The sequence below is a fragment of the Heterodontus francisci genome, chromosome 1 (assembly GCF_036365525.1).
Source record: "Heterodontus francisci isolate sHetFra1 chromosome 1, sHetFra1.hap1, whole genome shotgun sequence".
Classification (NCBI taxonomy): Eukaryota; Metazoa; Chordata; class Chondrichthyes; order Heterodontiformes; family Heterodontidae; genus Heterodontus; species Heterodontus francisci.
Genome location: NC_090371.1, coordinates 200,268,441 through 200,292,618, shown reverse-complemented (window position 1 = coordinate 200,292,618; position 24,178 = coordinate 200,268,441). Strand labels below are relative to the sequence as shown.

The window sequence follows — 24,178 nt, the reverse complement described above, 5'->3', positions numbered from 1 at the left end:
CCACTGGTCATCCCCTGGATCCCCTGGAGGGGTTGCCCCTTTAGGATCATGGCCAGGCAGCTGTAGCAGTTTTAAAAATTAAAATAATCTCACCTTGGCCGGTGAAGCTGCTGATCACTGAATTCTTGAGAGCTGCCCATGGCCGTCCAGCGTCGGGTGCCCACCCGCTTTCCCTGATTGGACGGTGAGCCCGTTCCCTGGCATTTAATTAGCTGAGGATTTGAAAATTCCCGTGGGCATGCCTAAAGCATGCTGTTTGGGGGTCAGGACCTGGAACCAGCACCCATTTTGAGTTGCCGAATCCAATTGAAAATTCAGCCTCTAAGGTATCAGAAGTCAGAAATAGACATGTTAATATCTAATCAGTAACAGTGTGTTCCAAGTTTTTCCATTGTCAGTAGTAGATGTCCTCCATATTTTATTGATTTGACACAATGCCAATTATACTCCTTTCAGATGCATACAAAATGCCGACAGCCATGATTGCAACTTGCCCAATGAGTAAACTGATTCAGTGTAAAACTAGTCTCTGGTGATCGTGGTTAAAAGTTCATATTATAAATCAAACTTAAAATCAAAAGCTGCACTTGGCTGTGACTTCCAAACAATATTTCAAAATTTTACTTACTCCTACAAAAAGTTGCTCTTTTTGTTTCCTTCTGCTCTGCTTTACATAACAGCACATCTGGCTTTTGTTCCAAAAGCAGTTCACCTCACCGCTTCCCCTAAAAAAAACAAGGTTTCCATTTCTGCTCTCCATTCCCTCTATTGATTTAACCTTGCACTTCAATTTTACACACCACTTCAAACTACTTAAAAGATTTTTCACACATACATTTTCAGTTATTCACTGGAAATAGTGAATTAAATTTCAATATATGGATATACCATTTTATTGCATTTTAAAGGTAAAGTCACAGCAGGACCATAATTGGACAGGCGTCATGGGGCAAAAATCCATGGCCATTTTGGTGAGCTCCCACTGCATCTTCGATGGCAGTTTGTCAGAATGACTGAGTGCTAGGAATTCTGGGTGTGGACCTTGTATTTCCTGGATGGCTTTGCCAGAGTGGAGCAAGTTTGCGATGGCAAAATATACAACAGTCCTGCTGGGAGATAGTCATAGCTCAAGTGAACATAGCACATATATTACACAACCTGACATATGGGGTGAGGTGGGAAAGGAAGGAAGGAAGGAGGAAAGGGGGAAAGGAAGGAGGAAAGGGGGAAAGGAAGGAGGAAAGGGAGAAAGGAAGGAGGAAAGGGAGAAAGGAAGGAGGAAAGTAAGGAAGGAAGGAGGAAAGTAAGGAAGGAAGGAGGGAAGGAAAGGAGGGAAGGAAAGGAGGGAAGGAAAGGAGGGAAGGAAGGGATAGATAGGTATCCCAAATCACTTTACAGCCAATGAAGTACATTTGAAGTGTAGTCACTGTTATAATGTAGTTTTTGTACCTAAGCAATGGCTTAGACGGCAGTTGTATATGACTTGATTGTCATTTGTGCCAGATTTTTGGGTCAATGTGAGTGTGTTCCTGAATCTAAATGAGTACATTGTCATTTAACAGTAATAAAATTAATTATTGTATATTAATGATTTAGACGTGAAATAGGAGGTATGATCAGTAAGTTCACAGATGACACGAAAATTGGTGGTATCGTAAATAGTGAGGAGGAAAGCCTTAGATTACAGGACGACTTAGATGGGCTGGTAAGATGGGCAGTGCAGTGGCAAATAGAATTTAATCCTGAGAAGTGCGAGGTGCATTTTGGGAGGACTAACAAGGCAAGGGAATATACAATGGGTGGTAGGACCCTAGGAAATACAAAGGGTCCAGAGTGAGCTTGGTGTACTTGTCCATAGATCACTGAAGGCAGCAGCACAGGTAGATAAGATGGCTCGGAAGGCATATGGGATACTTGCCTTTATTAGCCGAGGCACAGAATATAAGAGCAGGGAGGTTATGACGGAGCTGTATAAAACGCTAGTAAGGCCACGGTTGGCGTACGGTGTACAGTTCTGGTCACCACACTATAGAGAGGGTGCAGAGGAGATTCACCAGGATGTTGCCTGGGCTGGAGCATTTCAGCTATGAAGAAAGACTGGATAGGCTAGGGTTGTTTTCCTTAGAACAAAGAAGGCTGAGGGGAGACCTGATTGAGGTATATTATGAGGGGCATTGATAGGGTAGATAGGAAGAAACTTTTTCCCTTAGCAGACAAGTCAATAACCAGGGGGCATAGATTTAAGGTCAGGGGCAGGAGGTTTAGAGGGTATTTGAGGAAAAGCTTTTTCACGCAGAGGGTGGTTGGAAGCTGGAACACACTGCCTGAAGGGGTGGGAGAGGCAGAAACCCTCGCAGCATTTAAGAAGTATCTAGATGAGCACTTGGAATGCCATAGCATACAAGGCTATGGGCCAAGTGATGGAAAACGGGATTAGAATAGATAGGTGCTTGATGGCTGGCACGAACACGATGGGCCGAAGTGCCTGTTTCTGTGCTGTATAACTCTATGACTTTATTGGTAATATGAGTTCATTGTGTTGAAAGGAGTATGAAGGAACACTTTTTATGCATGTACAGTACAATAAATTAGCTTTCTGGCAGGGGTGAGTAGGATAATTACTGCTGTATGGAACACTGACCAAAACTCTGAAGTGGATTACAAAAGTAAAATATTGCAAATGCTGGAAATCTGTAATACTGAGTTCTGATAAAAGGTCATCAAAAGTTCTGATGAAAGGTTGTTGACCTGAATTCTGTGTCTCCCTCCACAGATACTGCCTAACCTGCTGAGTATTTCCAGCATTCTCTGTTTGTATCTCACGTAGATTATTATGTGGTTGGCTGAGATACTAGCAGTGAACCCTCTCACTATTCTGGTCCATTCCTTAAGCCAGATAGCTTTATTGCCTCATTAGTAGGAGAAAGAATTGGCTTGGTGCATATAAGATCACAGCAGAAAAATGACAGCGCTCCCAGAACTAACTCCCTCAATTCTACTTGGCTACACAGATCACATTTACAGCAAAGCTTCTGCATGAGCATTTGCTTCATAATGAAGGATATCTGTTGTTTCAGAAAGTTCATCTTCCGGACTGATAGATTCCATTTGGTCTAAACATGAAAGAGCCAGGATTGCAATATTGTCCGGGAGATGTATTTGTCAGTGCCAAAAGACCACTGCATTGTCAGGGCCACTTGCCAGCTGGAACCTGAGAAGATGATGCAATCTCCACAAGCACTGCATTGAATATTGGCAAACTATAAGCACATTCCAGCAAGAGTTCAGCTAATATCATGTTCATCTGTACTTGCATTGACTAGTTCTATTAATTTTGGATTCATGTCCCTGTGTACCAAGTTGACAGTGAACTGAAGCATCTGGGTCACACGAGCTGCTCAAATCCCTTATCTCATCAGTCACAGTTTCGTGCCTATCTATATCAGTGCTAAATACCTCAATCTTCTCTTTTGAATAAATAGGTTGTGATAATCTTTATTAAGAAGCAAAGACCCCATACTGAATTAAAAAATACCTTTGTGCTTTACTTCATGAAACATTTTCATCAGTGCATGCCCACAGTGAATAGCGAGTAGATTAAACAGAACAAAACCACCATAGTTGAAGAAAACTACAATGGAACAAGCAAATTATTGTAATGTCTACTCTGAACCCATTTTTCCATAATTTCCACAAGGACAAGAAAAGGCAGTTTTAATCACAAGCATGTACTGAAGTGCAACTTAACGGACCCAATTTCTGATCTTGATGATCCAGTTACTCTGTAAATTTCACAATGAAAACTGTACTGAATTGATGCAAATCTGTAGCAATCTCAACACAATTTGATCTGACAAAAGAGGTGTGAGACCACTTTAAGGAGGTAGCATCACACTGCATTGCCTTTGCACCAGCTACTATTTGACTACAACTTGATGAACTTTTAAAACTTTATATTAGAAAAGATACAATTGTCTCATTTTTTTTTACAAGCATTTAACATTTCACTGGCATTTGAAATACTGTAGGACAAAGTTTTGCACATGCTCCTGAAAGCAAATGTATGATATAAAAACTCACAACTGGAACATGCTAATACTGAATAATGCTCCACCTAACTGTGCTATACCTAATCAAAACACCATAGAAAATGTAGAAGAATCTTTCATTCCGCTAGGGGTGACATTCCTTTTGGCAAGGGTAAAATGTCAACAAGTAAAAGTTACTTTGAGTAACCATGCTCATTCGTTAATGGAAGAACAAATTAGGCCAGTAACTCTAAATAATAATTTCATACTAACCTTTCCTCTCTTACTAAACTTAATGCTAATCCCTCCAAGATGTCTCCAGCACCAAAGATACACTTAAAACAACATTGTAAAGACAAGTGGCACCATCATGGTGATGATATTTGCAGCAAGAAACATTTTGCATTTTGGCCGCTCAAATCTGATCTTTGTGTACTTACAAGCCGAGTGTGATGCAGAGTAAAATTTCCTTCTGCTCTGCACCGACAATGGGCGCCAAATTCAACCTCAGAAGAACATGTCCTGCTCCATCAGAGTGCCAACTTTCACCTTCTGAGTTATCAGCACTTGGAAATTCCATACAGTGGAAATGGTGTAAGTCGCTATAAACCACTGTTTCTCTGAAGTTATTGTGGGAGACCTGGCAAACCCTTTGGAATTTCAAGACCCCTCTGACACCTTGGACCACCTCATTAAAATAATTATTCTTTATGTGTAGAGCTAGACAATGAATGTTGGCTGGCTATTCCACCATAAGAGGCATCATAGACATGCCCAAACCTGTCCTCAGCCAATGCCACATAAATATATATTTCCAGCATGCGGCACTGGTTAGTAATTGAGGCAAGTAACCAGATTATTTTTTCTTTTCCTATCCTAGGGGCACTGGTGTCAATTGTAATCATCACATTGGCTGAGATCAAGAGAAATAAAAACGGAGCAGTATCCGTCTATGCCTCAGCAACTCACTTTCTGTAATAAGTTGAACCAAAAGGGATCTCTAAACTTTGAAAGGAGTCAACAGGATGGTGGGGTAAGATGAAAAAAGCATGCAAGATGACATTTTTCTAACTTCTATGGTTCTTCTTAAAATAAAACAATATGGAAAGTGTAGCTCAGGAAATTCCAGAGATACAACATAACTTCAAAAGAAACAAACAATGCATAATGTCAAACTGAATTTGACATCTATGAATGATCCTTCAAGTAATGAGCTTCTTTTTAGGGGACAATTAAACCAGCCATCTTTAGTTTCATATCAGCATTCTATTTTCAAAAAGAAGTCCCTGTAACAAAAAGACCAGTATCCGTTTCTCTCTTGACGAATCACTATTAAACAAGACATGGATAAATCTACCCTTCTTCCAACCATTTTAATTCTGTTCATTGGAATGATGAAAATCTATCAGTGAAGAGGTCATTCAATCCTCAGCTGGAATTCCAGCCCCAGCCAATGAAGAAAACCCACGAAGTAATTAGTGGAAACAGGATGATTAGATTGTGCATTTTCCTTATTTCTTGCAAAAGGCCTCCAAGTGAAAACAACATTTCCCCCGACGGTAATCATGTCCTCCTGCTTTATAATTATTTAATTCCCAAGACCTGCTTTCAGGGCCAAGAAACTAACTAAACAGCCAGATAAAATATAATTTGTGTTCAGATACAACAAGTCAAAGTGCTATCAGAAGCCTCGATTACAAAATGACAGAACGAGTGACAAAAAATCCTTTTCCATTGCAAAACAACAAGATGAAAGCGGTTTCTATACTCGTTTCAATGGAGTGTAACTTACATACCCAAATCATGCTTGGTTACACACTTCTCAACAATTAAAACCTTTGTCAGTTAGATGGCACTGGGGGGACAAAAATTAAATCACAAGCGCATTTTATTTGAACTGAAAGGCAAGGGACAAGAATGCCAGTGTAGACTTCAGAGGGTTCAGGAGAAGGTCAGACCCGCAGATGTTATCTTCTGAACAACAGATGCAATTGACTAGTGGCCTGCCACTGTACCAGAATGGGGCCTTGACGCCTCATGTTTGAATTAGGGCAAGCTTCAAATGGCTTGTCACCATTCCAAATTATCCACAGTAGTCCTGGCAAAACAGCTACACTGCTGCCACATTATAGCATGGCCCTCCAGAATCAAAGCATTTGGTTTGTTACAAACAGGGTGCACACCACAATGAATGTCCTGCAACATGGTGATTAAAGGCAACCTGGAGCAAGTCAAGAGCCATGATCAAGTAGCACTGCAACTCAAATAGAGGGGGCATATATCAGACACTTGTTGTATACAAAAGTAACCCATGCAGTAGAAGGCAGCACACAAGTTATATCACAAATATCTTAAATGTATAATTTCCATACAATGTATATTTTGTTTATACTGATTTTTTAAAAAAGTATAAGCTCTTTTTTGGTAAAATCTTATGCTGGATCAACACGGGAATGGACTCCATCACTAAAAATGCAGGCAGCTGGGGGGTCAGTGCCACAGATAGTGCAGTTTGTGGTTCCTCAACCAGTTGGCTCAAGGAACTGCATAAAATAATGAAACGGAAATAGCGATCACTCGGGAAAGTTAAAACAGTGGGTGGGGAGCAGGTGGATGGCAAAATGGAAAAGAAGAAAAATTATTGAATCATACAACACAGAATGAGGCCATTTGACCCATTGTGCCTGTACTGGTTCTCTGAAAGAGTTAGAATTATCCAATTAGTCCCACTTCCCTGCTCTTTCCCCATAGTTATGCAATTTTTTCCCTTTTCAAATATCTTTCTTTCTTTGGCCTCCTTGTCTCGAGAGACAATGGGTAAGCACCTAGAGGTGGTCAGTGGTTTGTGAAGCAGCGTCTGGAGTGGCTATAAAGGCCAATTCTAGAGTGACAGATTCTTCCACAGGCACTGCAGATAAAATTGGTTGTTGGGGCTGTTACACAGTTGGCTCTCTCCTTTGCACTTCTATCTTTTTTCCTGTTGTTTTTGATGTCGGCGCCTGTTGCCAAGCTGCTATAGCCACCGGTCATCGTGGTAGTGCACACCAGTCCACAGGATGTGTCACCATTTCCCTCTTTCGCCAGCTATTGACTCCCAAGAGCGATAGTCAACACTTAGGCCTTCATTTCACGCTTGCAAGCATCCTTGAAGCGGAGCTTTGGGCGCCCCACTTGTCATCTGGCCCCTGCTACCTCATCATACATAAGGTCCTTGGGTATGCCACTGTCTTCCATCCTGCAGACCGGTCCGATCCACCGAAGCCACCTCTATTTGATTAGTGCCAACACACTTGGGAGCTCTGCCTTTGAGAGGACTGCCACATTTGTGATTTTGTCCTGCCAGCATATACCCACAATGCACTGCAAACAGCAAAGATGGAAATTATTGAGCTTCTTTTCCTGGTAACTGTAAGTCACCCATGTTTCGCAGCCATACAGCGAGGTGCTGAGAACACAGGCCTTATAAACCATTAGCTTGGTCCTAAGGGTCAGCTTGGTGTTATTCCATGCTCGTTTCACAAGTCAGCCAAAGGTGGTAGCTGCTTTCTCTATGTGCGTATCGAGCTCTGCTTCAAGGGACAGATTGTCACCGTGGACCCAAGGTAGCAGAATCTGCTAACCACATTCAGTGGGGTGTTCTTTAGTTTGATTGGGGTGGAGTTACAGGCAAGGGAGAGACTAGTCCACGAGTCTTTGCAGCTGAGTTTCCATGTCAGCGACTAGCGCAGCATCATCAGCGTGCAGGAGTTCTCGGATCAGGACATGATGTGTTTTTGTCTTTGCTTTCAGCCTTCATAGAGGCTTTCATGTCGTCTGACCTAGCATGAAAGTAGACACCTTCCATATCTGCAGGGATGGTCAGGAGCATGGACAGGAAGATGTCAAACAGGGTGGGACTAGGACTCAACCCTGTTTTATTCTATTCTTCACTCCGAAACTGTCGGAAATGGAGCCATAAAACTGTACAGTGCAATGTATGTTATCATGGAAGGAGTGGATGAGACTGAGGAGCTTCAGTGGATAGCCAGTTTTTCCCAAAATCTTGTAGAGCTCTCCTCTGCTGATGGTGTTGAATGCCTTAGTGAGATCTACAAAAGTAAGGTGAAGGGGTATACTCTGTTCCCTACACTTCTCTTGCAGCTGTATATACAATCATAACATTATATTGACTAGGAACACTATAGGCCTGATTTTAACTCGCTCAAAACCTATTCACTTAAAGAGTTAAAATCGGGCCCTATTACTCCCCATAAACACAGTGAAATATCATGTGACTTAGAAAAATGAGCACTAACAGGTACTGAGGCAATCACTGCTGTAGAAAACTACTGCTGCGGATGTCACCTTTTATGCAAAACTAAACATATGGGGGTGGGGGGGGAATTGGATAAGGCCCAAAAATGGGCACGGGGATCGCGATGCGCAATTAACATGAATCCATTTGTTGCGATGGAGGTAACACATAAAATTTGTGCCGCCTGAAATTAAATGGCACTGGCAAGCAGCCCAGTGCTAAAGCGCATTGCTGAGTGGCTGCATGCCTTAGCAGGGGGGCTAAGTTTGTGCAAGGCTAGCACCACTTAAAGCCAGCCTGTACTACTTAAAGTAGGCGACACCTCTTAAGCAGGAGGCGCATTCTGGCAGCAGCACATGCTTGAAGTGGCTGGGGGAGAGTGTCCAAGCAGAAAGGACACTGAAAAATTGTGCAACAGGGGAGTAAGGGTGCTCCAAAGTTCTCTGATGCAACATTGGGGGCCCTGCTGTAGGGGGTGGACAAGAGATGAGAGGTCATTTACTCACAGGAGACTAGCAGGGCCTTTGAGCAGACAGTGAGAAGGCAGTGGGAGCAGATCTCCATCATTGTCCATGCCAGTAGGGTAGCCCTGAGGATCTAGATGCAGTGCAGGAAGTAGTTTAATGACCTCATATAAGTGGTCAAGGTCAGTGAATGCGTCTTCAAATGCCATATGCTTACAAATGAACCACTAGGGTCACACATTGCTCAATTTAGAACCTCCCCACTTCACTCACCCACGAACATTCTCTCAAACATGGTTCATACCTCACATTCATATTCTCATCTGACCCTCACACACTTAGCACTGTTGCAAGCCTCACTCCCATATCTCTCAGCTTGCAAACCCTGCCAGCTATTCCACTATGACAGACACGTCACCCAAACACATTGCACCACATTCACTGGCACACTTCTCTCTCTCTTGCAGTATAATGTGGCCCACAGTCAGAGGCAGCAGTGCCTAACCAGCAGGGAACAAGAGCGGTAGACATAGAGATGGTGCTAGCAATAATTGATGCGGCAATAACTGAGAACCCATAGAGGATGATGATACGTTCCTATCTAATTCATCTTCTCACATCCCACTTCTGATACACAAGCTCCAGATGGTGTAACTATGCACCCCTTGCTTCCCCACTGCCCCAACTCTGACCTTTCCTCACTGCAACACTAATCTTGTGCTTTTCCTCTTTCAGATATCCCAAAACTGCCATCAGGTCAGTCAGTAGCACAGGAACAAGAAGTTCAAGAGGAGCAGGAGACTAATGTTATGAAAAACCATCACTCGATCTCTCATTCGCAGCCACCAGCTCAGATACTGTCATTGCACATTCTTTAGAGGGTAGCATAGAGGTGGGATCTACATGTGGTGAGTCACCGAGCATGACTGGCCTGCAGCTAGGGCAGGGGGAAGGGCTGTCCAGGTGTCAGCTCCCTGGAGGGTGAGGATGCACAGGATTTCTGCCGCAGAGGACTCTGCTGAGGACGTCGATGGAGCAGTGTACAAAAAAAGGCTGATGGATGGACATGTACAATGAAATGTTTGGTGCACTGGCAAGCCTGCCAGAAAGCCTGCTGTACTGTCAAGGAATGTGGAGGAGTCCAGCAGCAATTTGGCATAGGGCTTTGCACAGACCTTGAAGCCCATCCTTTCCAGCATGGAAGTGGTGGCCAACTCCATGAGAACACTTGCAGACCCAACCGCAATGCAGCATCGGGTGGCCAATACCTCACATTCCACTGCAGCACAAGCAGAAGCTACCCAACGCGAGTGCTGCAGTGGAAGCTTAGACGGAGGTCATGCAACCACAGCTGTTGCCAAGCAAGCACTGCTTGCTGTCATCATGGCTGCGGATACCAACGCTCAAAGGGCTTGCAAGGTCTCCCAGCATTCTGTGCTCCGACAGATTACTAGGAATGCCGAGGTGCCACCCTGGGAGAGTGGCAGTGGAATTGTGGAGCATGAACTTGCTGTCCTCTCTAAGGGTGACAGCAGCTGTCCTCCCAGCACGGCCACTCCATTAGTGCCCTTGCTGTTGCCTGTCAGCCAGCCATTCCAGACTGCTGCGCCCAGGCCAAGGTGGTGCATGCCAGGCCTTCTAGTGTCAGAACTGCTCGAGGTCATCCTGCAGGCCATCTACAGTCTCCCAAATTTAAGTCAGCAGCCTTCCACCAGCCAAGCTGCAGCCACTGTGGTAGCACTACATAGCAGCACCAGGTCAGGCAAAGGCACTCACAAAACAGGCACTCAGGGAATGCACAAGGGTGAATAGTAGACTATTGTATGGAACATTGGATGGTTTGTTTGATAAAATTGATTTGGAATTGTTGTTTTGCGGTGGCTTTTTTTTTTCAGCAATGTGGCCAAGAGGATGCTGTGATGGTCAGTAACAGCAGGATGGTAAGGTGTGGGACTGTTGTAGGATGAGGATTTGGGGTTGTGTCATGGGAACTGTAGTTAGATGAGGCAATCACAGACAGCCAAGCTGGAAAGCGGATTTGTTGGTTGCCTCCTCCCTTCCTCTGCACCTCCTCTGTTTCCTCCTCTACTGCTCGTCATATCCCTGGTGGAAAGGGCTAAGCTCTATGATGGTGAGGTTATGCAGGATACAGCAACCACAATGAATAATGACACATGCTCTAGAGAGTACTGACGGGCTCCTCCAGAATGGACCAGGCGGCAGAACTGTTTCTTGAGCACACCAATGGTCATGCACAATGATGTTGCATGTGGCAGCTTGGCTATCATTATATGGGTGGCACAGTGGCGCAGTGGTTAGGACCGCAGCCTCACAGCTCCAGCGACCCAGGTTCAGTTCTGGGTACTGCCTGTGCGGAGTTTGCAAGTTCTCCCTGTGAACGCGTGGGTTTCTGCCGGGTGCTCCGGTTCCTCCCACAGCCAAAGACTTGCAGATTGATAGGTAAATTGACCATTGTAAATTGCCCCTAGTGTAGGTAGGTGGTAGGAGAATGGTGGCGATGTGGTAGGGAATATGGGGTTAATGTAGGATTAGTATGGGTGGTTGTTGGTCGGCACAGACTTGGTGGGCCGAAGGGCCTGTTTCAGTGCTGTATCTCTAAATAAAATAAATAAATATGCATGCTGGCAGTAGATAGCCCTTGAGGCCCAGCAGCCACCCTGTGGTTTGACATGAAGGCTCAGATATTGAGGGAACAGTGGATGGGTGCAGAATGAAAGCATGATGACTGCTGCCAAGACACTGGGCATTCACCTGCATGATGTGCTAAGCATGGTTCCACATTGACTGCAGATTTGGGGAGTGGATCCTTTCGCATTACATTGCGGTACATTTCTGCATTTTTAGTTAGTTAGTTAGTTAGTTAGAGATACAGCACTGAAACAGGCCCTTCGGCCCACCGAGTCTGTGCCGACCATCAACCACCCATTTATACTAATCCTACACTAATTCCATATTCCTACCACATTCCCATCTGTCCCTATATTTCCCTACCACCTACCTATACTAGGGGCAATTTATAATGGCCAATTTACCTATCAACCTGCAAGTCTTTTGGCTTGTGGGAGGAAACCGGAGCACCCGGAGGAAACCCACGCAGACACAGGGAGAACTTGCAAACTCCACAATTGTGATGTCCGCAAAGCCACATGTATGCAGTCGACAGCAACCTACACTATGGGGAGGCCCACTATCCCAGCAAAGTCATATGCTCACTCCACCTGTTGCTCTCTTTGGTCAAAGAGAACACAATGAGCTCCCCTCTTTGGCCTAAAGCACATTAGCCATCTCCCTTATGCAGCAGTGGAAGGTGCATTGGGAGATGTTACCTGCTCCAATCTGGAACGATCCCTCCACAAAGAAATTCACAGTCACAGAAATTCACAGTCACAGCCATCTTCAAGCCATTGGCAGCTTCGTCCTGACCCTATTCTGAGGCTGCAGGTCTGCCTGCAAGACGTAGCAAATTTCTGTGAGGATCTCCTTCATAAAATGGAGTTGACGCACAGTATTCCTGGTTTAGGCTGAGGTAAGAGAAATGCTCCCTGAAGTACCTAGGTGGTAAAGGCCTCCTACTGAGAGCCCTTCTCCCTCACATCCTCATCCCTCTACAAGCAGATTTCCCGCTTCTGTGCAGCCTCTGCTCAACCTCCCTTTCATGTGCAGGCCAAGGTGGCGGGGGGGGTGGGGGGAGCATGGTGATAACTATAGCACCCACGACTGGGAGCAAATGGTCTGACCAGAACCCTTGAAGTCAAAACCAAGGCTTTCTCCATGTGTAGCACCACTCTATGTCGATTTGCCAATTTTAAGCGACAGTAGAAAATTTACAGCGCTTCAACAAACTTCGATAGAGTCAGTAGAAATCCATCATCAACTAACCTGAAAATAGTTGATAATCCTTATGATCGTTTTAAACAGCGCTCGGGGTGGGGGGGGGCGGGGGGCGGGGATCCTTCCTGCTGAACACATGTTCAGCTGTTCAACTATGATTGTTTTATTCGTTCATGGGACTTGACCATCACTGGCAAGGCCAGCATTTGTTGCCCATCCCTAATTGCCCTTGGTGTTTAAGAGAGAGCATGAGTTCAAAAATGGCAGTGCTGGCTTCAAATCAGCGTTGTACGCTAAGTGACATAACAATCTGCCTACTATGCATACTTTTGCCGCAAACACCTAATGTCTGTGCTAATGCCCTCACCAAAATGGTGCTTGGCATGAGTCATGTCAGAAGTGTGCACGCACAGTGCGGATTCCACTTTGGTACCAAAACGACACTCATAGCACTGAAACTGCAGGAAGGGTTGTGAGGCAACTCAGGATTGTATTAAAGGAAACTGATCACCTTTGCACGGTTTGTAATTTTTGACTTGGTGCTGTTTGAAACTGGTAATGTATTTTTTTTTTTACAGATTTTTATGAATAAAGTATATTTTGAAAAAAAAACTACAGGAGCTTCTCGGCCTTTTGGCTAAGATCAAGTGTCGTATCTGTTCTTATCAGTTTATCTGGCAGGGGAGAGACCATAATCTTTGCTCCTGTTCCAGGTAGGTTTTGAGTAAAATGGCCGTAACCAATTCTAGAGCTTCAGGCCAGGGAGTGCGTAACACCGTTTGGGTGGTGGTGAAGGAAAAGGAAGGAGATGCACCGGTTGACCGTACCTTCTTCATCAAGAAAATCCTCATTGATTGCTATGGATTCCACGCTATGGACATCTTCTGCCTGCAGGACTTCCCCAGCAGTGGATATTTCAACATGATGTTCAAGAATGTGGCGGGATGCATCAAGTTCCTGAAGGTGTTCAAGGAGAAGGGAAACCAGGCACCGCTGTCCATCCTCACAGAGAAGCCACTCTTCACGCTGCCGTGACAACATGACCGGGTGGTGACAATTCATCTCTACAACCCCCATGTTCCTGTCGTGGATGTACTCACTTTCCTCGCCAGGTACGTTGAGGTGGCTGGCAGCAGCACTGATGTCAAGGACCCATTTGGGATTTGGACCAGCAAGCGGCAGGTCAAGGAGACCTCGAAGGTCGATGCCAACGAAGCCATCATCCATCCTCCCTCCAGCTTTGCTATCGGGGCAAGTCAAGGCTTCTTGGTCTATGCAGGGCAGCCCAGAGTTTGTTGCACCTGTGGCAAATCTGGTCACGTGGCAGCTAATTACAGCACAGTCGTCTGCATGATGGAAGGCCATCAGACCAAGGACTGTAAGCAGAGTAAGTGCTGCAACCTGTGCGGTGCGGCAGGCCACCTCTACAAAACCTGCCCCAAATGCTGCCTCAGTTATGCTCAGGCAGCAAGGTCCAAGGAAAGGCCGGGAGAAGGAACAGTGAATGCGTCTGGTGCTGGGAAGGAGACAAGCAACCCTCTCCGCAGCGAGGAAAGTCTACCTGAGAAGGAGAAGAAAGGGGAGGCAGCTGAAACCAGCAAAACAACACCTACCCTGTGCCCGGAAACCCCTCCTCTACAGACAGAATCAATGGAGGAGGAGGCAGCAGATGGATAAACAGGTCAGTGGCAGGTGGTACAAAGGAGAACCACAAAGAAAAAACCTCCAAAAACGGAACAGGCCACCATCCAAACCAGTGGCAAGAGGAGGCTACCATCTAAGACAGACTACGGCAGCTCCTCCTCACTGGACGAGGAAGGGCCGGAACGACGGCACCTACAAAAGAAGCGGCAAAATTCAAAGGAGCTGGAAGATAAAGCCCCCCAGCTCCGGGGCACTGGAAACTGTAATGGGCCCAGCGCGCCCCAAACCCAAAGCGCTGAACCTAGCGACATGCCCAGCGCATCCCAGCTCCAGGACACCGAGAACAAAGACGCATCAGGCGCACTCCAGCTCCAGGAAGCCGGGAGCAGTGATATTTGAGAGAAGGAACAGAGGGGAAAGATACCAACAGCAGAGGGCAGCCCAATCCTTGCTGCCTACAAGACCCCACACCACCCCACCCCCCGATGTCACCCCAGTTGAACAAACCCTGCATAAGAAACCAGGAGGGGTTTCTGAGCCCAACGAACGTGAAACAGCTTGTGGACAGCATGGGTACGCAGGAACATACCGAAGGACCGGGACTAGCAAGGACAATTGGTGTGGGAAGCAACAACTAACTTAAAAATGGGTATAAAGATTGCTTTAATTAACGTGCGTTGCATTAAATCCACTACGCGATGTGTTTCAACCTTGGACTACCTCGCCAAGGTCAAAGCCGACCTACCGTTTCTGCAGGAGTGTGGAATACCACACCTCAGCACCTACAGGCAATGGTTGTGATGGTGGTCCCACGGGCCATTGATCTGGTCAGGGGGAAATGATTCCCGTTCCTCCGGCCTGGGTATTCTGCTGTGGGGAGGTAACTTCACCATCTCCGAAGTTAAGGAGATGGTGGGCAGTTGCCTCTTCAAAGCAGATGTAATGTACAAAAATGCTCCGCTCCGGTTGATCAACGTGTATGCCCCGGTTCAATGCAGCAAGTGGCTGACTATCTTCCAGCAGCTCCCACTGCTGCTGGCGACGTCCAGGCCGGTCATTCCAGGCGGTGACTTCAACTGCATCATCGATGCAGCTGGACGATCTGGCAGTGACGACAGCAAACTGGAGGCTACGTCCAGATTCCTAATGGAAACAGTAAAAGATGCCAAGCTGCACGACATCTTCAGCAAACCTGCAGACGGAGCGCAGCATAGATACACCTGGTCAAGATCAGGTCTGCCTGTTCCAGGATTGACTTCCTGTTTGTGTCCCGTGCTGTCACGGATCAGATCCACCGATGTCAAGCCAGTGTTCTTCTCTGACCATTGCCTCTTACTGGCTGACTGTCACTTACAGGATGACCAGCGGGTTGGCAGGGGGACACAGAAGCTCAATGCTACACTGCTATCCCCAGAGAACGTTGTGGAACTTAAAAGGGATTACAAATGTTGGAGAACTGTGAAACTCCTCTTTGAGTCTCCAGTTCATTGGTGGGAGGCGATCAAGTAGAACAAGAGGTTCTTTATCCTCAAAGGCGTCAGAGGGCGAGAGAGAGACAGAGGGAGCTGTCCCAACTCCAGAAAAGAATGCAAAATCTGCTCCGGCTGCAAGTCGATGGGGGTCGAGGTCAAGGAGGACTTCCATGAGGTGAAGAGCCAGCAGGCCTTGCTCTTTGCCACGGAGGCCTCCAAGATCATCTTCCGGTCCAGAGTCCGCTCCATTAAGCAGGATGAGATGTGCTCGTGTTAGTTCTTCCAAAAGGTACACACAGAGAGCTGTGTGATCAGCAGCCTGAAGGGAAGAGGATGGCTCGGTAACGTCTTCGCAGTCTGATATACTAAGGATGAGCAATTCCTTTTATGCTGGGCTGTACTATGTGAAGCCCACAGACAGCAGAGCCTCCCAGTCCTTCCTGTCATCTATCACAGAGGTCTAGGATGAGGGAGACTGGACAAGCCGCTAACTCTGGATGAGCTGACAAAGGCTGTCAGGTCCTTTGAGATGAGTAAAACTCGCGGAAGCGACGGCTTACCGGTTGAGTTGTACTCGGCCCTGTGGGACTGGGTTGGCGCAGATCTGCTGGAAGTTTATTTATTTATTTATAGATACAGCACTGAAACAGGCCCTTCGCCCCACCGAGTCTGTGCCGACCAACAACCACCCATTTATACTAACCCTACAGTAATCCCTCATCCATATTCCCTGCCACCTACCTACACTAGGGGCAATTTACAACAGCCAATTTACCTAGCACCTACAAGTCTTTGGCGGTGGGAGGAAACCAGAGCACCCGGCGAAAACCCACGCGGTCACAGGGAGAACTTGCAAACTCCGCACAGGCAGTACCCAGAATCGAACCCGGGTCCCTGGAGCTGTGAGGCTGCGGTGCTAACCACTGCGCCACTGTGCCACCCCAGTGGACGAGAGTATGCTTCTGGCCGGCAGCATGTCAGAATCCACGAGGAAAGGCATCATCACCCTCATCTACAAGCTGAAGGGGGAGGGCAGAAATCAGAAATTGGCAGCCCAACTCACTGCTTAATGTTTACTACAAGATTCTGTCCAAAGTCATCGCCAGTCGAGTCAAGTCTGCTCTGGAGTTGGTGATTCACCCTGACCAGACCTGCACTGTACCCAGCAGGAAGATCTCTGATCGTATCCCTGAGTAGCGCGAGACTATCGCCTATGTATGGGACAGGAGGGTGGACACCTGCCTCATCAGCCTGGACCAGGAGAAGGCTTTTGACAGGATATCGCACATCTACATGATGGACGTGCTTTCCAAAATGGGGTTTGGGGAGGGAATCTGCAATTGGATCAAACTGCTCTACACAAACATCAGTAGCGCAGTCTCAATCAATGGGTGGGAATCAGAAAGTTTCCCGATCCAATCTGGAGTCAGACAAGGCTGTCCTCTCTCCCCTGTCTTGTTTGTTTGCTGTATTGAACCCTTTGCTGAGTCTATTAGGAAGGATGCGGGCATAAGAGGAGTGACACTCCCAGGCAGTGGAGGCACTCAGGTTAAAACCTCCCTGTACATGGACAAAGTCGCCGTCTTCTGCTCGGATCCGCTGTCCGTTCGCAGACTGATGAGCATCTGAGACCAGTTCGAACTGGCCTCGGGAGCCAAAGTTAACCACGGCAAGAGCGAGGTCATGTTCTTTGGGAACTGGGCTGACCGATCCTTTGTACCCGTCACCGTCGGGTCAGACTACTTGAAGGTGCTGGGGATATGGTTCGGAAGGGCCGGGGCGTGCACCAAAATCTGGAGGAAGCGAGTAGCGAGGGTACACTATCAGCTAAGCATGTGGGAGCAGCGATCTCTCTCCATTGTGGGTAAGAACCTGGCCATCAGGTGCGAGGCGCTCACGTTGTTGCCGTACGTAGCGCAGGTCTGGCCCATACCCCACTCCTGCGCTGTGGCGGTCACACGAGCCATTTTCCGCTTCATCTGGGGATCCAAAATGGACCGGGTCCGGAGGGACACGATGTTCAAACCTCTGGATAAGGGCGGGAAAAATGCATCCAACGTCGCCCTCATCCTGATGACCACTTCGTGTGCGGCTGCATCAAGCTGTACATAGAGCTCCAGTACGCAAACACCAAGTGTCACTACGTGCTGAGTTTCTATCTGTCCTCTGTGTTGCGAAGGATGGGCCTGGTCACATTGCCGCGGAACGCTCCATCCAGTTGGACCGTGCCGTACCACCTATCCTTCGTGGAAAAGTTTCTGCGAAAAAACACTTTTGACCACCAATCCATCAGGCAGTGGTCTGCACGGAATGTTCTCAAGGCCCTACGGGAAAAGGAGACGGTGGATCCGGTCAGATGATTCCCCAAGCAGACTGCCAAAGTTATTTGGCAGAATGCCTCATCACCAAACAAGCACCAACATGTAGCTTGGCTAGTGGTGAGAAGAGCCCTCCCCATCAGATCCTTCCTGCACGCCCAGAGTCTCACCCCCTCCGCACAATGCCCTCGAGGTGGCTGTGGTGGGGAAGAGACTGTTGCCAGCCTCCTTCTAGAATGTGTCTTTGCAAAGCAGGTGTGGAAAGAGATGCAGTGGTTTTTGTCGAGGTTCATCCCAAGCAGCTCTATAACACAGGACTCTGAGCTCTACGGGCTGTTCCCAGGGACGCACAGCGAGATAAACATCAACTGCTGCTGGAGGACCATCAATTCAGTGAAAGACGCCCTTTGGTCTGCCCGAGATATGCTGGTCTTCCAGCGCAAAGAGTTGTCCACGACCAAGTGTTGCAGACTGGCACATTCTAAGGTCCAGGACTACACGCTGAGGGACGCACTAAAGCTTGGGGCAGCCACTGCAAAAGCTCAATGGGGAAAGACCACTGTATAAGGTCCCCCCACCAAAGTGAACTGAGAGGCTTGATCCATGGGAAACCCCTTGGGCTGTATCCAGAAAATAGGGGTTTGCTGCAAAATGTACATGGCATGTAAAATGAAATGGAAGGGTTGTGAGACAACTCACTCCTGTATTGAAGGAAACTGATCTCCTTTACTCTTTGTATTATCAACTTGGTTCTGTTTTGAACGGTTTTGTAATGTATTTTAACAGATTTTTATGAATAAAATACATTTTGGAGGAAATAAAATGAAACTGCAGGAGCTACTGGGCCATATTTTGCCGTCACTATGGGCTATATTTTCCCGGCCCTGTGGTGACAGGCTTGGAAGTGGTGGTGGTGAGGGTGGTAGGAAAACCCTAGAGAGCCACGTCAGTCACCTCCCAAATGCATTCCTGCTGCCAGGGAACTTTCCCAGGGGTGGGCAGGGACTCGGATCAGCTGTGACAGAATGGAGGCGGGCAGCCAATTTAAATATTTAAAACCCCAATTAGGGGCAATTTAGAGGGCCTCGCGAGCATTTTCCGGGCAGCAGAGTGTTTCCCCTCCAGCCCGCCAATACAGAGGCTGCCAGCTCAATGGAGGCGGCCTCCCTGCAGCAATCTGGAGGGCCATCACAGCCAGAGGCTCCATGCCCCACAGAGAGGGCTATGGGCATGAAAGGCAGCCCCTGCAGCCACTGATCAGAGAGGCCTACTGCCTCTCCCTCCCCCCCACCTGATTTAATAATTGAATTTTGCCTCCATGTTGAGACGCTTCGAGGTCTCCTACCTGCCTCAGCAACGCCCACCACTCCCGGTGGGGCTGCCGAGGCTCTAGAGCTGCCGGCCCTCTGGGGCAGGGGCATCACCTGCTGACCTAAATAGGATGGCGAGCGCGGAGGCAGCCAATTAGGAGGCCGCCTCCGGGAATACAGACGAGCGGATCTCGCTGCCAGCAAGTGCAGGCTTGGGACCCAACTGGTCCTGATGTCGGGGTTCCGAAGCCCGTGGTAAAATCCTGCCTTGTGATTTACTACACATACCAGCACTACCTAGTGTCACTAAATAGGAACTGCAATTGACTGGCCAAAAGTGTAACATATGTCATGTGGTTGGTTAATTAGATTGGCACAGCAGCTGATATTGCCAAACTTCAGTTTAGTTTAGCATTTGTCAAATAAAGTCACCATTAAAAGTAAAAGTTGTCCAATATTTTATTCACCAGACCAATGCATTGCACCTTCAACTTGGTATATCAGAGTAGTAGGAATGAGTTATTTCTTGCAACTCCCCATACAATCGGGTAAATCTTGAGGCTGTGCGATAATGTAAAATCAGCAGCTCATTTATCACCCCTCCTCAGAGGACAGATATAAAACAGGCTGCCAAATCTATGGGCCAAAGTCAAGATCTACCACAAAGAGTTCTTGAAATCAGCTACATTATCAGTAGAGCTGCTGAGTGGAGACCCAGTGCTCCTCAGAGAGTGAAGTGGAAAATCAAAAACACCCTAGCCCAAACTGACGCAATTTGTAATGGCAGATTACAGAGTGGCATTGGCAGAGGCCTTGCAGCAAGGGCCTTGTCTGTTCTCACAGGCCCAGTGCATTGGTTGGTAATGTGGTCACAGAAAGTAAGACTGACTTGTATTTATATAGCTCCTTTCATAAGCACTGGACATCCCTAAGCACTTTACAGCCAATGAAGTACTTTACAGTGAAAGATTAGTTTTTTATTTCCACTAATGCATCAACCTGCATTTCTACATCACTGCAATATTCTTCATTGCCTGGGTTAGGAGACAAGTGAGGTAGCAACAATTAAAAACGCAATGCAAGTAATATGTAAAGCCACGTGCAATTTGTTCGTTCATATTCTGTGCTTCATTTTGGAAAAATACAATACAGTTCTACTTGATTAATCATCATGTTCTGACATTCCATCAAAAAAAAATTAATTCATGCAGCAAAACCAATCCTCCATATATACATAGCGTCATTTAGTTTGTGTGATTCCATTCATTTCTTGTTAGTGTTTCTTCTCAGCAGGGACAACACTTTGCAGTTGATGTAATCTACATGGATTTCAGTAAGTCTTTTGATAAGGTCCCGCATGGGAGATTGGTTAAGAAGGTACGAGCCCATGGGATCCAGGGCAATTTGGCAAATTGGATCCAAAATTAGCTTAGTGGCAGGAGGCAGAGGGTAATGGTCGAGGGTTGCTTTTGCGATTGGAAGCCTGTAATCAGTGGTGTACCACAGGGATCGATGCTGGGACTCTTGCTGTTTGTAGTGTACATTAATGATTTAGACGTGAATATTGGAGATATGATCAGTAAGTTCAGAGATGACACGAAAATTGGTGGTGTCGTAAATAGTGAGGAGGAAAGCCTTAGATTACAGGATGATATAGATGGGCTGGTAAAATGGGCAGATCAATGGCAAATGGAATTTAATCCTGAGAAGTGTGAGGTGATGCATTTTGGGAGGACTAACAAGGCAAGGGAATGGGTGGTAGGAGCCTAGGAAGTACAAAGGGTCAGAGGGACCTTGGTGTACTTGTCCATAGATCACTGAGGGTAGCAGCATAGGTAGATAAGGTGGTTAGGAAGTCATATGACATACTTGCCTTTATAATGTGTCTTTGCAAAGCAGGTGTGGAAAGAGATGCATTGGTTTTTGTCGAGGTTCATCCCAAGCAGCTCTGTAACACAGAAGTCTGTGCTCTACGGGCTGTTCCCAGGGACACACACTGAGACAAACATCAACTGCTGCTGGAGGACTATCAATTCGGTGAAAGATGCTCTTTGGTCTGCCCGAAACTTGCTGGTCTTCTAGCGCAAAGAGTTGTCCACGACCGAATGTTGCAGACTGGCACATTCCAAGGTCCAGGACTACGTGCTGAGGGATGCACTAAAGCTCGGGGCAGCCGCAGCAAAGTCTCAATGGGGAAAGACCACAGTGTAAGGTCCCCCCACCAAGCTGAACTGAGGGGCTGGATCCATGGGAAACCCCTCGAACTGTATCGGGAAAATTTTGTCTCCTGCAAAATGTAAAAATGTATCTGGCATGACAAATGTGAAATGGAAGGGTTGTGAGGCAACTCATGATTGTATTGAAGGAAACTGATCACCTTTGCACTGTTTGTATTTTTTGACTTGGTGCTGTTTGAAACTGTTTGGTAATGTTTTTTTTAACAGATTTTTATGAATAAATTATATTTTGGAAAAAAAAAATTAGCCGAGGCATAGAATATAAGAGCAGGGAGGTTATGATGGAGCTGTATAAAATGCTAGTTAGGCCATAGCTGGAGTACTGTGTACAATTCTGGTCGCCACACTATAGGAAGGATGTGATTGCACTGGAGAGGGTGCAGAGGAGATTCACCAGGATGTTGCCTGGGCTGGAGCATTTCAGCTCTGAAGAGAGACTGGATAGGCTAGGGTTGTTTTCCTTAGAGCAGAGGCGGCTGACGGGGGATCTGATTGAGTTATACAAAATTATGATGGGCATAGATAGGGAGATAGGAAGAAACGTTTTCCCTTAGCGGAGGTGTCAATAATCTGGGGGCATATATTTAAGGTCAGGGGCAGGAGGTTCAGAGGGGATTTGAGGAAAATAAATTTCACCCAGAGGGTGGCTGGAATCTGGAACACACTGCCTGAAAGGGTGGTCGAGGCAGGAACCCTCACAATATTTAACAAGTATTTAGATGAGCACTTAAAACGCCATAGCATACAAGGCTACAGGCCAAGTGCTGGAAAATGGGATTAGAATGGATAGGTGCTTGATGGCCGGTATGGACACAATGGGCTGAAGGGCCTGTTTCTGTGTTATATAACTCTAATGAGATTTACCAGCTGTTTCACAATACTTTAAAGAGGTACTTGTTGTAACAGGCAACATATACAGTTACTGTCACATGAAGACCTTTCTGCATCCCCATTGCATGCAATTTCAGAAATGTAAATGCACCTCTGGCAACCTACCATGTTTTCATAGAGTTCCAGTTACTATTTCTCTTGTTAACATTAGGGCAGGCTAGTTGAACAAGTACTAGCACAACTCTCTGTGAGGTCCGGGACTGAACAGGGAATATTGAACAGGGAATATGACAACGGTGGTGTATGAAGTTTTTGAGATTTCAGTTGATCCTTCCATCATTGCGGCATTGAACATCTATCAAGAGTTTGAACTTTTATAAATCAATCCCATACTGGATGGCTTCTGCTTCACTCAGCTGGTAACTGGTCCACCGATACCAGGGGTCTGCAACCTGCAGCTCATTGGGGTCTGCAACCTGCAGCTCATTAAGGACTTGTGCGTCTTCTGACCTTGATCGATCAAATCCATTTTGATGGTAATTTGTCATGTTAATGAAAATTTTAAAAAACATTGTACTTATGAAAAAGTATCATTCAATTAACAACTTTTTTGTAAAAACATTTAAAAAGTTGTTGAAATGTGCATCTGTCTTGTTTTACATTATTGGCATTTGAGTAACAGCAACTCTTAAGCTATTGCATTTTGACTAAATTTTAATAAATGGCTCTTCTTGTCATCAAGGTTGCCGACCCTGACCTATACCCTACTTAACTATCTCTGCCTACATTTTGGCCAGGTCATAGTGTTGATGGTCACCTTTATTCACAGCAGATAATTGATTGCCAGTTCTTGTAAAGGTGTTTATGATTTCAATAAATCTTGCACCTGTGAAATTCTCTCCCAATGCCTCGACCAACCCCTGCCACTGATCAAAGACAGTGTCATTAAGCAACTATAGAGACAGAACAAAACAGGGTTTCACCTATTTCAATCCCTTCTCACCTGAAGCTACTGACTAATGCTGGATTAGATTTCCATGTCACGTGCCCGCCCTCATCAACACAATGACTATTACTCATGTGCGAGACCAGATAGTGAGGTTCAGGAAGAATGGCAGGCAAATAACAAACAAGCCCATCATGTCTTTGTTCAATAAAACAAAAGGTACCTTTCACAACCTCAGGATGGCCCAATGCGCTTTATAGTCCAAGAACTATTTTTGAAATGTAATCACTATTATTGTGTAGGCAAATCGCAACTGAAATGTGCACAACAGGTTTCCACTACAGGAATGAGATAAATGGTCAGTTAATGTTTTGTTGGTGTTGGAGAGGATAGCTGTTGGGCCAGGTAACCAGGAGAAATCCACTGCAATTGTGCCATGGGACATTTTACATCCACCTGAACAGGGAGACTGAGCTTCAATTTAGCATCTCATCCAAAACACTGCACCTCCAACAGTGTCACACACTCTCAGTACCACACTGATGTGTCAGCTTAGAATATGTGCTCAAGTCTGGCAGTGGCATTTGTCCTCATAACCTTCTGACTTGAAAGTGGTGCCACTGAGCCAAGCTGACAGGCTAGATAACGAGCCTCCTGGCTGCTTCTTCTCTCCTCCTTATCCTAGCAACAGCTGATTGTAATAGTCCCAACATGATCAACTAACTCAGCACAGACAAGTCTCAGACCTGGTATCTTCCTGGTCTGTATAACTCAAATGATAC

At 46.3% G+C, this 24,178-nt stretch overlaps 1 protein-coding gene and 1 pseudogene across 2 annotated transcripts in view; one reads left to right on the top strand and one right to left on the bottom strand.

Moving 5' to 3' along the window:
- sorcs2 (sortilin-related VPS10 domain containing receptor 2) overlaps nucleotides 1-24,178 on the bottom strand; it is an 810,245-nt gene that overhangs the window by 618,575 nt on the left and 167,492 nt on the right. The gene's annotated exons all lie outside the window — the stretch shown is intronic.
- LOC137377785 (U2 spliceosomal RNA) lies at nucleotides 13,256-13,382 on the top strand (annotated as a pseudogene).